General features: G+C 52.6%; 1 long non-coding RNA gene across 1 annotated transcript in view; it reads right to left on the bottom strand.

Annotated features, from left to right (window-relative positions):
* The window catches only part of LOC116751934, a 53185-nt gene extending 50244 nt beyond the window's left edge, over nt 1-2941 (bottom strand). Inside the window, exon 1 of the long non-coding RNA XR_004349369.1 lies at nt 2820-2941. This is a non-coding gene — a long non-coding RNA (uncharacterized LOC116751934). The remainder of the gene's footprint in view (nt 1-2819) is intronic.
* Between the last annotated feature and the right edge of the window lie 11830 nt (nt 2942-14771).

The following is a 14771-nucleotide window of genomic DNA, read 5'->3' as shown; positions in this document are numbered from 1 at the left end:
CTCATATTTATTGATGTGTACCGCCTGCCAAGAACATAAGTGCTCTACACACAATACTTTCATTTAATCCTCAACTTTCATTCATTCAACAACATTATTTTGAGAGCTTGCCATGTGCCAAGTCTTGTGCTAAGTTCTGGGGATAAAAGAGGTCAGTAGACATACATAGGGTCCCTCGCCTCATGAAACTTACAGTCAGGGATGCAGACAGACAATAGGCAAATAGTTACCCTAAGAAGTGAAAACGACAGGGGTGTTCAGTGCCAACGAGGAGAGATTTACAAAGCTGTGGATGCACATAACTGGGGAGGTGACCTAGACTGAGAATGTAAAGGAAGTTACAGAAGTTGGAAAGTTAAGGAGGAATTAACCAGATGGAAGGAAGAAAATGCATCCCAGACCCAGGGAGCAGCATATGCAAAGGGACTATGGTTGCATAGTAAGGCCAGAAAACAGAAGAGGTTGGCAAGGTTCAAAAGACCCACCGATTAAAAGCTGATTTTTTTTTTTCATTAAAAACAAGAGGCAGGGCTTCTCTGGTGGCACAGTGGTTAAGAATCCGCCTGCCAATGCAGGGGACACGGGTTTGATCCCTGGTCCGGGAAGATCCCACATGCCATAGAGCAACTAAGCCCGTGCGCCACAACTACTGAGCCTGCGCTCTAGAGCCCGCGAGCCACTACTACCGAGCCCACGTGCCACAACTACTGAAGCCCAAGCGCCTAGAGCCCATGCTCCGCAACAAGAGAAGCCACCGCAATGAGAAGCCCGCACACCGCAAAGAAAAGTAGCCCCCGCTCGCCGCAACTAGAGAAAGCCCGCGCGCAGCAACGAAGAGCCAACACAGCCAAAAAATAATTTTTTTAAAAAAAAGAGAGATTTTGTTTTAATTTCATCAACAAGTGCTCCTGATGCAGCGTGAACAGGCAGGGGAGCTGGCTGATGTGATCATCTGTGTGAGGTGACAAGGCTAGTGGCCATCGAGGAGGAAATAGAAGTAAATTGAGTGGATAGATTGCAAAGACAAGCTCCTAGTATCATTCACGTTGCAAGTGGAGAAACTGAGGCCACTTATCACCGAGCTGGGAGGTGGTAGAATGATTCAAGCCCAGCTGCAGCTGATTTCCAAGCCTCTCCAGCAAGTCTGGGTGGCATGTCACCCTGAGCCCTTCAAGGGCTCTGAATCGCCACTGCCTTCCCATCCTCTAACCCCGCCAGGGGCGGCTTCCCCAGGTGGAAGGAGAGGGAGAGAGAGACCAGGCTAGCCTGCTTTACACTCATTATCCGACCCCATGGGCCCTGTTGTCAGCAGAGCAAGCTGTGAGTTAGTTAAGCAAAGAGGAGAACAAAAATACTCCAGAGAACTTCCTTCTCAGAAGCACATGTGAACACCCTTGTTTCCCTGTTTCCCTTCAGGAGGACAGGAAACAGGACACAGGTCCTCCTGTGTGCTTTAGCCCAGCTGCCTTGTTTAATTCAACTGGCGTCAGGACCTCTTGGATATGCGCCCACAGAACAGCCTCTAGCTGGTCATGAGGCCTACTTGAATCCTGGTTTGGTGGGAGCCACACGGGGACTAACCATGGTGTTGCCTCCCAGGATAGATGCAGCCAGGGGGGCTACCAAGACAGGGAGGGGATCTCAGGCAAGAAAGCAGTCGGAGAAGGGGGGGACTTCCCTGGTGGTGCAGTGGTTAAGAATCCACCTGCCAATGCAGGGGACACGGGTTCGAGCCCTGGTCCAGGAAGATCCCACGTGCCGCGGAGCAACTAAGCCCCTGTGCCACAACTACTGAGCCTGCGCTCTAGAGCCCACGAGCCACAAGTACTGAAGCCAGCACGCCTAGAGCCCGTGCTCTGCAACAGGAGAAGCCACAGTGATGAGAGGCCCACGCACTGCGACTAGAGAAAGCCCGTGCGCAGCAATGAAGACCCAACACAGCCATAAATAAATAAATAAAAATTTAAAGCCTTGTGCTTCAAAGGATGGCAAGAAAGTGAAAAGACAACCCATATAATGGGAGGGAAAAAAAAAAAAGGCAGTGGGGAGCTCGCTCAACCCAGAGCTTTTCTGCCTCCACCAGCCTCTCGGCTGCCAGGTAGACCCAAAGGTGTGGGCATACCGTGTGGCACACAGGCAATCACATGTCACCAGAGTTTCCCTTGAACGTGAAACTCTCCTCTTTTATGCCAACCATCGCTGAATTATCCATGAGCGTTCTGTTACACCCAGGCCAGCGCAGCCCCTCACAACACACACACACGAACTCATAATATGGGAGAAGGAAACGGTCTTGGGTAAAAAAAAAATCCTCTCCTGCCTTTCCTCAGGCCAGCCCTAAAATGACCAGGATGAAATGTTCGGCCTCTTCCTGAAGTATTTGCACAATAATAGACAATTCTGGAAAGGCCTTTCAGGGAATAAGATTACGTGCTCTGAAGACAGCCCGACAGGAACGAATCCTAACTCGACCACTCACGAAGCACAGGGCTTGGGAAGGTTACATGTATTAATTAGGGTAAATAGCACTAGCTGCTTTAAGAAATAAGCCCAACAGGGCTTCCCTGGTGGCGCAGTGGTTGAGAGTCCGCCTGCCGATGCAGGGGACACGGGTTCGTGCCCCGGTGCGGGAAGATCCCACATGCCGCGGAGCGTCTGGGCCCGTGAGCCATGGCCGCTGAGCCTGCGCGTCCGGAGCCTGTGCTCCGCAACGGGACAGGCCACAACAGTGAGAGGCCCGCGTACCGCAAAAAAAAAAAAAAAGAAAAAAAAAGAAATAAGCCCAACATAAATTAACACAGAAAAAGCTGAGTCCTTACTCATGCCGTAGTTCATCGTGGTCAGTGAAGGGAACGGCTCTGCTCCAGCTGGGGGCCCCAGGCTCCTTACATCTTGTGGCTCCGCCTTCTTCTAGGTCCTCAGGATCTTTGAAGTCCTCTGCGTTCAACTGGTTGATGGAGAAGGAACAGCAAGAGCACATGTGTAACTATTTTATTTTTAATGAGCCACACCTGGAAATATACTCATCCCCTCCACTCACATTCCATGGGGAGTTCCATGGACCCACCTACTGCAAAAGGGACTAGAAAATGTCATCTATGAATCCAGGAAGAGGAGGGGACTAGGTGTTGGTGAGTCCCAGCAGTCCCTCCCACATAACTCAGCATCTATGAGCCTCCCTTTCCTCACCCATAAATGAGGGCTGATAAGAATGGTGCTGCTTTGATGATTAAATGAGGCTGCATATTTCACCGACACCTGGTAAGTCCCCAGTAAATGTTAGCGTTTATTATTTTTAAATCTTTGCTCCAGGGCTTCCCTGGTGGCGCAGTGGTTGAGAGTCTGCCTGCCGATGCAGGGGACGCGGGTTCGTGCCCCGGTCCGGGAGGATCCCACATGCCGCGGAGCAGCTGGACCCGTGAGCCATGGCTGCTGATCCTGTGCGTCCGGAACCTGTGCTCCGCAACGGGAGAGGCCACAACAGTGGGAGGCCTGAGTGCCGCAAAAAAAAAAAAAAATCTTTGCTCCAAGCACGGATTTTCTAAAAGTGGAACTTGAGGCATGACCCGTTCATCATGGGGGAGGATGGAGAAAACTTTCCCTCAAATCCTACTCCACCCTGCCCCCTCCCCCTCCCAGGCCCAGGGCACAGGAACTGGTACCTCAGTGGGAGAGGGCTGCTCACAGCCTCCAGGGCTTTTCAGAACGTGTCGGAGATCTCAGCAACGGGAAGTCTGGCTGTCTAAGAAGGCCATCCATTCAGTCATTCATCAGCATTCCCAGTCACCGAACACACTGTTGTCCCGGGCGCCATCAGAGGCTGGGAATACAAAGAGAAATAAAACCTGGTCCAACATGGCACCGTCTAAGGTGTGAGGACCAACTCACAAGGCAATCTGCGGGACACGGCGAGCTGGCACAGGACTGATGCGCAAACATGTGAAGCTAGGGGAGGGGACCACAAGTTCTGTCCACGAGCCTTGGAGCTGGGTACTCACAGGGAAGAGAGTGTAGGGAGAGAAGGTGAGAGCGCTGCCAGGACTGGGAGATGGGCACCCGCTGCAGGCGTGAGATGAAATACACAAGCCAATGGGAGAGAAGTTCAGAAAGCCTGGAGCAATGGCTACGCACTAGGATCCCCTGGGGAGCTTTACTGATCATGCCCATAACCTCCGGGGCCCGGGACAATTAAATCAGGATCTCTAGGGGGAATGGAGCCGTATGGGTAGGTTTTGAAACTCCCCAGGTGATGTGAATGTACAGCCTGGGCTGAGAAGCACTGATGGGAGCCTAACAGGAGGTACGTGGCCTGAGATGTGGATGTCGGGAGTGAGGCAGGAACGAAAACCAGGCTAAGAAGCTGGACAACCTCTTGCAGGCCACGAGGAGCCAGCATGGGGCTCTTGTACCTGGGGAGAAATGTGACTAAGAAGTCCTTCGGGGCTTCCGTGGTGGCACAGTGGTTGAGAGTCCGCCTGCCGATGCAGGGGACGTGGGTTTGTGCCCCGGTCCGGGAAGATCCCACATGCCGCGGAGCGGCTGAGCCTGTGAGCCATGGCCGCTGAGCCTGCGTGTCTGGAGCCTGTGCTCCGCAACGGGAGAGGCCACAACAGTGAGAGGCCCGCGTACCGCAAAAAAAAAAAAAAAAGAAAAAAAAAGAAATAAGCCCAACATAAATTAACACAGAAAAAGCTGAGTCCTTACTCATGCCGTAGTTCATCGTGGTCAGTGAAGGGAACGGCTCTGCTCCAGCTGGGGGCCCCAGGCTCCTTACATCTTGTGGCTCCGCCTTCTTCTAGGTCCTCAGGATCTTTGAAGTCCTCTGCGTTCAACTGGTTGATGGAGAAGGAACAGCAAGAACACATGTGTAACTATTTTATTTTTAATGAGCCACACCTGGAAATATACTCATCCCCTCCACTCACATTCCATGGGGAGTTCCATGGACCCACCTACTGCAAAAGGGACTAGAAAATGTCATCTATGAATCCAGGAAGAGGAGGGGACTAGGTGTTGGTGAGTCCCAGCAGTCCCTCCCACATAACTCAGCATCTATGAGCCTCCCTTTCCTCACCCATAAATGAGGGCTGATAAGAATGGTGCTGCTTTGATGATTAAATGAGGCTGCATATTTCACCGACACCTGGTAAGTCCCCAGTAAATGTTAGCGTTTATTACTTTTAAATCTTTGCTCCAGGGCTTCCCTGGTGGCGCAGTGGTTGAGAGTCCACCTGCCGATGCAGGGGACACGGGTTCGTGCCCCGGTCCGGGAAGATCCCACATGCCACGAAGCGGCTGGGCCCGTGAGCCATGGCCGCTGAGCCTGCGCGTCCGGAGCCTGTGCTCCACAACGGGAGAGGCCACAACAGTGAGAGCCCCGCGTACCGCAGAAAAAAAAAAAAAAATCCTTCGATTAGCAAAGTGGAGAGGAAAGGAGCAGAGAGAACAGAGCCTGGGAGACGCAATAGTCCGCATGGAACTACCCAGATGAGGACGGAGGCACAGGATTAGGTTTAGGAGTGAGGACGAGGTTCTGTAACTCCCTCAGAGCTGGGGACAGTGTCTATACAGGGTAGTTCACCGAGGGAGGGTCCAGCCCCAGAAGCTCTGGGGGCGTCTCAGAAGGGGAAGTGCCATATACGCTGGCATTGCCTCTCCCCACCCCGACGCAGGTAAATGGAGCAACGCCTCTGGAGAGGGCCTAAGGAGAAGTCTAACCTAGGCTTACCTTCAGGAATCCTCTGATGGGCCCAAGTCGGGACTTTGCGGAAAAGTGCTCATCCACTTTGCTCACAGCCAAGCCCCACCGTCCATCCTGAGCCCTCCCTCCGACGCCCAAGCTGGCCCTCTGGCTGTGGGGCAGCCCTCCAAAAGCAAGTCTGCCCCCGCTGGAGTCCTGCCAGAGACTGACTTCACCTGTTGCCCAAGCCCCACATTCCTAAGCCGTGGCTTCCTCCTGCTTCGTGGTGGGTTTGCTGTTTGGCCACAAGGTGGCGGCCCTTCCCATGAAATCTTTCTGGAGCCGGGCCTGGGCGCCCCAGGCTGGTTTTGTGAAAATGTTGGGCAGCTCTGAGAGCCTGAGAAGTAAGAGAGCACCAAGAGAGCCCTGGACCCAGGGCAGAGTCCTGGGCCCTGAAAAGAGGTCCCTGGAATTGGTTCCTGGAAGCAAGATTGCAAAGAATATTCGCCCTGACTCGAATAACAGCCAGACTGGATTCTGAGCCCAGCTCCATCATGTGCTTCCTGGGTAGATGTCCATACAAACCTTCCCCTTCCTGAGCCCCCCTTTTCTCATGTGTAAAATAGGAGAAAAAGAAAAAAAAAACTTGCTTTATAGGATTGTTGGAAAAGACTAACAAAAATAACAAGTGCACAGCGCTTGCCAAGTGCCAAACTGGGATTTAAAGTTTTATTTTTTTACTCCGAATACTATAACACAAAAATGATCCACTATTTTCCTCTAACAGCAGTTTACCATTTAAATTCCAACTGCTCCCCTTTCTAGCTAAGCCTTAGTTCTTTACCTAACCTCTGAAGCCTCAGTTTCCTCCTCTGTGAAATGCATATGATGATCCCATCTCACGGGGTTGCTGTAACAAACACCCAGTCTAGTGCCTGGCAAACGGGCATGGCTATTAATCCACCACTAGCTGCTATTATTCTCAGCCTGTGAGGATGGAAGGTGAGGCCCCTGTCCTGAGATTGGCTGGACACAGTCCCAGTCCTGGAGCTTGACCTGTCAAATAGCAAAGGTCTCCAGCACCCACTCCATCCATCCCCCACATAAACTACGTAAAGCGATAGACGTTTGCTCGGCTAGCAGACCCTGGGGCAGGAGGAGAAGAAGAAGCAAAGCCTGTACCCCAGTGGCCATCCTGCCAGAGAATGAAATAGGAGGCTCCTGCTGGGGTCCCTCACCTGGGTCCTCAGTTATGAGGGTAATGGAGGTAGGACGTGACCACCTGGCACCTGGCCAGCTGCAGAGCCCTCCCCAGGGCTCCAGGGGCCCCCAGGCTGAGCAGGACAGACCACATCTCTCCTTACCTCACCCCACCCACCTTTAGTCCTCCATGGGGGCGGCTACTTTCACAAAGCATTCCCCTCCATCTTTTCCCCTTCCCGACTGCTCCTCTGTCCTTTCCAGTGGCTCTCCACCCTTGTCCCCTTCCCCTTCTAAACCCAGCAGCAGCAGCCGTGAAAGTTATCAAACCCTTTCATCCAAATTAATTGATTTTCTTTGAATTTTACACCCAATCAGTGAGACAGTCAGGAGCAGATGAGAAACTGAGGCTTAGAGAGAGGAAGTGACCAGAGGAAGACACACAACCCAACAGACCCTTCCTAGTGGCTGGAAATTCCCCTCCTGTCCTCCGTCTCCTACAACCCCTTATCTTAGTGTTATCTCAGCCGACACATGTGGATTTTATTCTAAGGCAGGAGCCATTGGCCAGAAAGATCCTGCCCCACTGGCTGCAAGTCAACCAGATGCACACCTATCATGTAGGTGACTGGAGGGGAGAGGAGATGAGAAGAAGGACACAGACTAGCTTTGCCCCCAGGCAGCATCACCGTATTAATCAGGATGCTTGTGATGGTAAGTGACAGAATCCGGACACAAAGCAAAAACCGGGAAGTCCAAAGGCATGACTGACTTCAGACATGTTTGGATCCAGGGGCTCAAAGGATGTCTTTGCTCTACCTCCAGCTCCTCTTCCCTTGGGAAGTGGCTTTATTTCCAGATAGGTTTTCTCTACGTGTGGGAATGATGACTGCTAGCAGCCCTAAACCTACATCCTTGCAGCACCCATGGAAACAGCAGAGAGACCCTCCCTCTAACTCACAGAAGACCTTGAATTGGCCCAAATCCCATCAGAACTTGGGGGCCATACATTTTCAGCAACATGGATGCAGCTAGAGATGATTATACTAAGTGAAGTGAGTCAGAAAGAGAAAGACAAAGACCATATGATATCACTTATATGTGGAATCTAAAATATGACACAAATGAACCTATCTATGAAACAGAAACAGAATTACAGACATAGAGAATAGACTGGTGGTTGCCAAGGAGAAGGTGGGTGAGAGAGGGATAGACTGGGAGTTTGGGATTAGCAGATGCAAACTATTATATATAGGATGGATAAACAACAAGGTTCTACTATATAGCACAGGGAACTATATTCAATATCCTGTGATACACCATAATGAAAAGAATATGAAAAAGAATGTACATATGTATAACTAACTCACTTTGCTGTATAGCAGAAATTAACACAACACTGTAAATCAACTATACTTCAATTAAAAAAAAAAGAACTTGGGGGCCATAAAGAGAGGGAAACGGTCGTTCCCCCAGGAAAGATAACTGCCTAGACAAAAACTTGTTAGCTACTGATATATCCACAGAAATCATGCATCTGTCCATTCTGTCAACAAAGAGTGCCTACATATCTTAGGTCTCGGTTGACTAAGCCAAGTGCTAGGGATACAAGGATGAATAAACACGGCCATCCAGGAGCAGTCTGGTGGGGAATACCGACCAGCAAATCAACAATAGCAATGCAACACGGAAGTGCTGGGGAGAGAACCGTGCAAGGCATGACGGGAACACAGTGGGAGGAGCAGTTAATTCAGCTTTGATGGGGATTTGGAAGAGAGGACACAGACACATGCACAAATAGTGCCCTGGGAAGATCTAGATTGAACCTTAATAGCCAAAAAGACATCCAGCCCATCAAGTCTTCCCACCAAGGTTCTTCCCCTGCCCCACCCCCCAGCATGGGCCTTTCCCTTCCTCCGGGAAGGCAGGAAGCCTCTTCCCAACACGGGCCTGGAGAACTTGTTCCTGGGCAGAACTGCTGGGAGCGGGTGGCTGGACGTCCCCTGCTCCTTCACTCTGGATCCTCACTCCCTCCCTCCACACATGGGGAGCAGGACCGCCCCTCAGTGTCAACCACGTTCTGTCGGCAGAGGTCATTCTGCCCATTGGACCAGCCTCTGCTCTACTGCAGGGGTTGTCCTTCTGGGCACCATGAACATGTGGGGTCAGGTGGCTCTGTCGTGGGCTGTGCTGTGCATGGTAGGATGTTTAGCAGCATCCCTGGCCTCTATGCACCAGCGCCCCCTGCCTGCATGTGACAACGCAAAATATCTCCAGACATGGCCAACTGTCCCCTGGGGGGAAAAGCTGCCCTCAGTTGAGAACAGTTGCTCTAGTGCCTTCTCCCCCATCTCTCCTCCACCCCAGACTCCAGTCTTTGGAAGGGGGAAGCCTCTGTCCCCTGGTTAGGCAGCCTAGTTCCCCCTAAGGAGACATTTATCAGTACTCACCCATGTTCATCCAAGGGATGAACCCGCCTCTCCAGGCCAGGGGTTCCAGAACTAAAGACTGGGTCTCCGCCCTGAGTCTCCTTCCAGGCTCCACCACGCAGGAGATACTACTCAGTAGCCGAGTTCATGTGCCAGGTGTGGAGGAGAGAATTGATTGCTCCCCACACCCATCCCAGGTCCTCCCTCTGCTCCCCCAGAACCCCCTGAGGAGCTGCCCCTGCTGGGGGGAGGGGCGAGGGGGAGAGGCAGCAGCACTGAGCACTGCAGGTCTGTCTGAGCGAGGTGACCCAAAAGGGAAAGTGACAAGTGGAGAGGAGCCCGGGACCTCTCAAGGACCTTCCTTCGGGACCTGGGCAGGATGCTAGGGCCTGAGATGACAGGGTAATGTTTGATTTCCTCCTTCCTACACTGTCCGGGTGCTGGAGGTCATGCAGCCCCCTTGAAAAGGAACTTTTTTTTTTTTGTAGATTTTATTTATTTATTTAGTTCTGGCTGCGCTGGGTCTTCGTTGCTGCGTGCGGGCTTTCTCTAGTTGTGGCGAGCGGGGGCTACTCTACGTTGCGGTGCGCGGGCTTCTCACTGCGGTGTCTTTTCTTGTTGCAGAGCACAGGCTCTAGGCGCGCAGGCTTCAGTAGTTGTGGCACGTGGGCTCAAAAGTTGTGGCTCACGGGCTCTAGAACACAGGCTCAGTAGTTGTGGCACACGGGCTTTGTTGCTCTGCGGCATGTGGGATCTTCCCAGACCAGGGATGGAACCTGTGTCCCCTGCATTGGCAGGCGGATTCTTAACCACTGCACCACCAGGGAAGCCCAGAAAAGGAACATCTTGATAGTGACTGATGATGTCCAGTGTTCTCTGGGCAGGGCTGGGCATGCAGCCATGGCATCCGTAGCATTTCTAGAGAGAATGTGAGTTGATGTCCATCTGCGCCCTACCTGTAAGGCTTCAAGGGCAGCTTGGAGGAGGGGAGTTCTCAGGAGCGCAAGTCTGTCAGGCTGTTTTCCTTCCTTTTTATTATTGTGGGAACCTCCACTGATTGGATGTGTCCTGACTCTTGCAGCTCTGGGGGTGTGCCGGGCATCCTGATGCCAGTGACATTGGGGCGAGGAAAGAGAGGATGGGCCAGGGAAAGGCATAACTTACTTAGTCCGCCCAGGCGCGTACCACAGACTGTGTTTTTGAGGAATGGGGTGTAAAACACAGGCTCTGCCCCAGGTGCTATGTCCTGCATGTGTGTGTATGTCGAATTGCAATGCACACTGTGTGTTTGCCCGTGTGCAGGGGAGCACACGGTGTATGCCCAGGTGAGTATTGGTCTGTACACTCAAGCACGATTCCCAGTGCAAGCTACATGGAAGAAGGACAAGTATGGTGGTGTTGGTTGTGTGCAAGACACACTGCAAGGGCATGGGAAGGACCACGCAGGTGCAGAGATGCTGGGCATGAATGAAGATATCGTGGAGGTGCGTGTGGAGGGGTGACCTGCACTGGGCGGGGAATGCATGGGGTATGCCTTGTGGAAATGTGAGAACAACGGAACATGCCGAGCAAGGCTGCGTGTCCAGGAGCAGCCGCACTGATACTGCAGCAAGCGCCGAGGTGAGGTGTTTGTATCCATCCGCACTACACACTCACACTTCTCCCTGTGCCGAGGGGAGGCGGGAAGTTCCCACAGAGTCACACGCAGCACGGGATATATACTATGTATATAAAAGTACAGTAGAAAGGTCACTTTATCCTTCCTCCTTTGACCTTGTAGGATGGGACAATTGACCGTCTCTATGCCCGAGAGGCTATACAGTGAAATGGTTTTTAGCACAAACTCTGGAATCAGTGATTTGATTTGGAACCCTGCTCTACCACGTACTTGCTACAAGCCTTCGACACATCTTAAACCTCCCTAAGACCCAGCTTCCTCATATGTGAAATGGGGAAAAATAATGCTCCATGCCTCCTGTGGAGGTCATGAGAATTCACTGAGGTCCAGGGGTAAAGCACTTACACAGAGATGGAAGAGTCCTACATGCTGGCTCTTGTTAACCACAGGATACGGACGCCAGCACTTAGCACCATCACAAAATGCCCAAGGGACAGAGAACCTGGGCCCTGCCAAAGGCTCTGCTATCGTACCGAGGGCAGAAGCATTGACGTGGAGGCCCCTTTCCCCCTCACGGCAACCCCACCCCTGCTGGAAGCCCCTGCGTTAACCTGCAGGAGACCTGGCAGAGGGAAAGAACTGACGGCCAGCACATAAAGAAATGAGATTCCTCTTCTGAGGCACATCCTGTGGATGGGAAAGCATGGGGGAAACAGGATGGAGACCAAGTCGAAGCGATCAGACACTCCAAGCCGGCTCAGGTCCTCAGAACAGAGGGAAGCAGGATAGCCCTTCCCTACCAACTGCAGGCCTCAGCCCACGGCCTCAGGGCCTCAGCCCCTGGCCCCTCCCTGCTGCTACTGCGCTCAGGGATGTACTAGAACCCACTCCCAAGACGGATACATGTCCTTCCCAGCCCCGTGTTCAGTGACATCACGCTGGTAGTTTGACATGAGCCATAGAGGGGATGTCTACACCATGGACATTGACAAATTTCCATGAGACTGGGGTGGGGTTGGTGGTGGGATACAAAAAAGAATAAAGACGTCAAAGAGCCATTAAGAGGAGGAGAGAGAGGAGAAACCCAAGGGAGAAAAGCTTTCTCTGTTGACTTCAAAGATACGGGCACTTGGACACCCAAGGTCAAGAACTCAGGCCTGGCACCATTCTAAAATAAATAAACAATTAACTAATAATAATAACTGTGGTAGAAGCAGCAAGAGAACATTTTCTGTGTTCTTCCAAATTTTCAGGGTGTGTTTAACCAGTTCACAATATCACAGTTTAGACCATGATGTGGACCACCCCCTGTAGCAAGTGCAGATCCCTGCCTTTAGCTCCCAGGCATTGGTTCTCCCTGTGCCTGGGAATGCTGCCTGTGGACGCTTCATAAAGCCCCCCTCTGAACGGAGCTGCCCAGGGCAAGGTCACACCGCCTACCCCCGGGGATGGTGGTGAGGTGGGAAGCCCACATCCAGGGACAGGTCCATAAAGGGCTACAAAGGTCTGGCTGCTCACCTGGGTAAGCGATATCTCTGAAGAGTTGTCCCAGCTCCAGAGCTCCCAAGGGGATTGGCTGAGGCCATTGCTGCTACAGCATTGCAGCCCAAGCTCCCCCTCTCCCCAATCCTGCATCCCTCACTCCCTCCTGGGTGCTGTTCCTGACACACTAAGAAACATCCTGCACACAAATCTCCAGCCCAGAATCTTTTCCCCAGGGAACTCAACCTAAGACACCCCCTACCCATCTCCCTGTAAATAGACCACTGCCCAGGAGAACTACTGTCCAGTCCCATGTGGTCCTCTGCAGTGGGGGCACATGCGTGGCTGTGGAAATGCCTGGGACCTGCAGAGCCAACGCAGATGATTCCTCGGAAGACGTGCCTCACCGTGTGTTTTGCTGGGGGATGGGGGAAGTAGGGGGAGAAGCATGATGGAGTGTGCATGTGTATGTTTGTGTGTGGGTGTGTGTGTGTATATATATACATGTGTGAGCTGCTGTTTGTTTTCCAGGCTGGCATCCCTGTTGAAGGGCACGGCAAGTGGAGGGGAGACAAAAGAAAGCCACCTGCTTGTTGAGTTTAGCAGCACCCAGGACCCCTGCGGCAATAGCCACTGCCCTGCTGACTACACAGAGACCTAAGCGTGCAGGAACACATGCCCTCTCTACAACCAGGCACAAAACGCACACTGCCCCAAACACACAGCCCACATTCCAGGTCCTGGCTCTTGGCTGGAGATGGGAAGAACTCAGCCCAGCTCACCTTTAGTGCAAGAGGTGAAGCTGAAGAATCAGGCTCTGGGATCAGCTCCTGGTCACAGGTAAATCCTAGCCTCTGGCACGTGTCACTCGCTTCTGCATAAGCCCATTCATTCATTCCCGCAAAGACTCGCTGCACTTACTCTTTGCCGTCTTGCTGGCTCAGAAGCCCCCTTCATGATGGGAGCCCCAGCTGACTCTTCTCAAGAGGTTGCCGCACAGATGCAGAGCTTCTCCAGCACCTGGACGAAGGGAGTTCCTGGACTCCCTGCCGACGAGAGGGCTCTGTTGGACAAACTGCAGGCAGTGGACCTCGTCCATACTGATGGTTCCAAGCAGAGGCAGAAGTTGCCCCCCACCTTCCCCCATAATTCTGCTTCCCAATCCCGGCACTCACTGGTAGCCCATGGGTGAACCTTGCCCCTATTGAGGGCCAACCACGTTACTTGTTAACTTGCTGATTGGAAATGAATTCCTCTTCAGCGGTGCTGGAGCTGAGCTAAGGGTGAACACCTGTGGAGGGGAGGGCTTCTGAGTCCTTGCACCCTTACAGTAACAGTAATTAGATTAATCTAGAACTTTACCAAGCACTCAGACGCGAGATCTCAGGTGCTGGTAGAATCTTCTGTATTCCCAGGGGTGAGGGGTGGTTATGTTACACCAGCTACTCTGCAGCCTGGAATTTAATGTCTGGCAGGCCTGGGTCTGAATTCCCAGAGTTACTTACATTTTGAAGCTGGACGTGGGACGTGCCAGCTCGATGCCTGGTACAGGGTACGTGCTCAATCCACAGCCACTATCGATACTATTATCACTGCTGTCCCCCAGAGAAGCCACTGTTTACGAGGTGAGCCCCCTTGGAGGCTGTGTGTAGGGCAAACCCATCCTGTGCCTGCTCTCATGCCATCCTCTGGTCCCTGGCCCATGTCAGAGGGCTGGCCAATCTCTGAAGGCCCGTCCCACTGCCTTAAGAGCTGCCAAATGTGAGGGCTTCCCGGGCTGGACCTTATGTTTGATCACCAGGAAGTGAAAACTACGATACCAGGAGACTGAGGCCAGGAAAGGCCCCCCAATCCCTGTTAATTTCATGCAGGTCCAAGTCTTCAGCCTCCCAGGCAGCTTCAGTTATTGAGTTGGGTCGGGGGTGGACATCAGAGGGGCTGCAGTCCACTGGCAGCCGAGCTCTTAAAGGGACATCCAGGGAGCTGTCCTGGAAGATGAGCCAAAGAGTGTCTCCATTCTTCTTCTTTTTTTTTTTTTTGCGGTACGCGGGCCTCTCACTGCTGTGGCCTCTCCCGCTGCGGAGCACAGGCTCCGGACGCGCAGGCTCAGCAGCCATGGCTCACGGGCCCAGCCGCTCCGCGGCATGTGGGATCTTCCCGGACCGGGGTGCGAACCCATGTCCCCTGCATCGGCAGGCGGACTCTCAACCACTGCGCCACCAGGGAAGCCCCTCCATCCTTCTTAATCTGGATCAGCTCAGACATGGCGACCCATGGTCACACCCAAACCCAGATTTCTTTTCCCTTATTTGGAATATGGTGGGCAAGTTTCTCCCCTACCTTAGCTTATTTTCCTTTATAA

The sequence above is a fragment of the Phocoena sinus genome, chromosome 3 (genome assembly GCF_008692025.1).
Source record: "Phocoena sinus isolate mPhoSin1 chromosome 3, mPhoSin1.pri, whole genome shotgun sequence".
NCBI classification, from domain to species: domain Eukaryota; kingdom Metazoa; phylum Chordata; class Mammalia; order Artiodactyla; family Phocoenidae; genus Phocoena; species Phocoena sinus.
The sequence above is the reverse complement of the archived record's forward strand: the minus strand, read 5'-3'. Positions and strand labels throughout refer to the sequence as shown.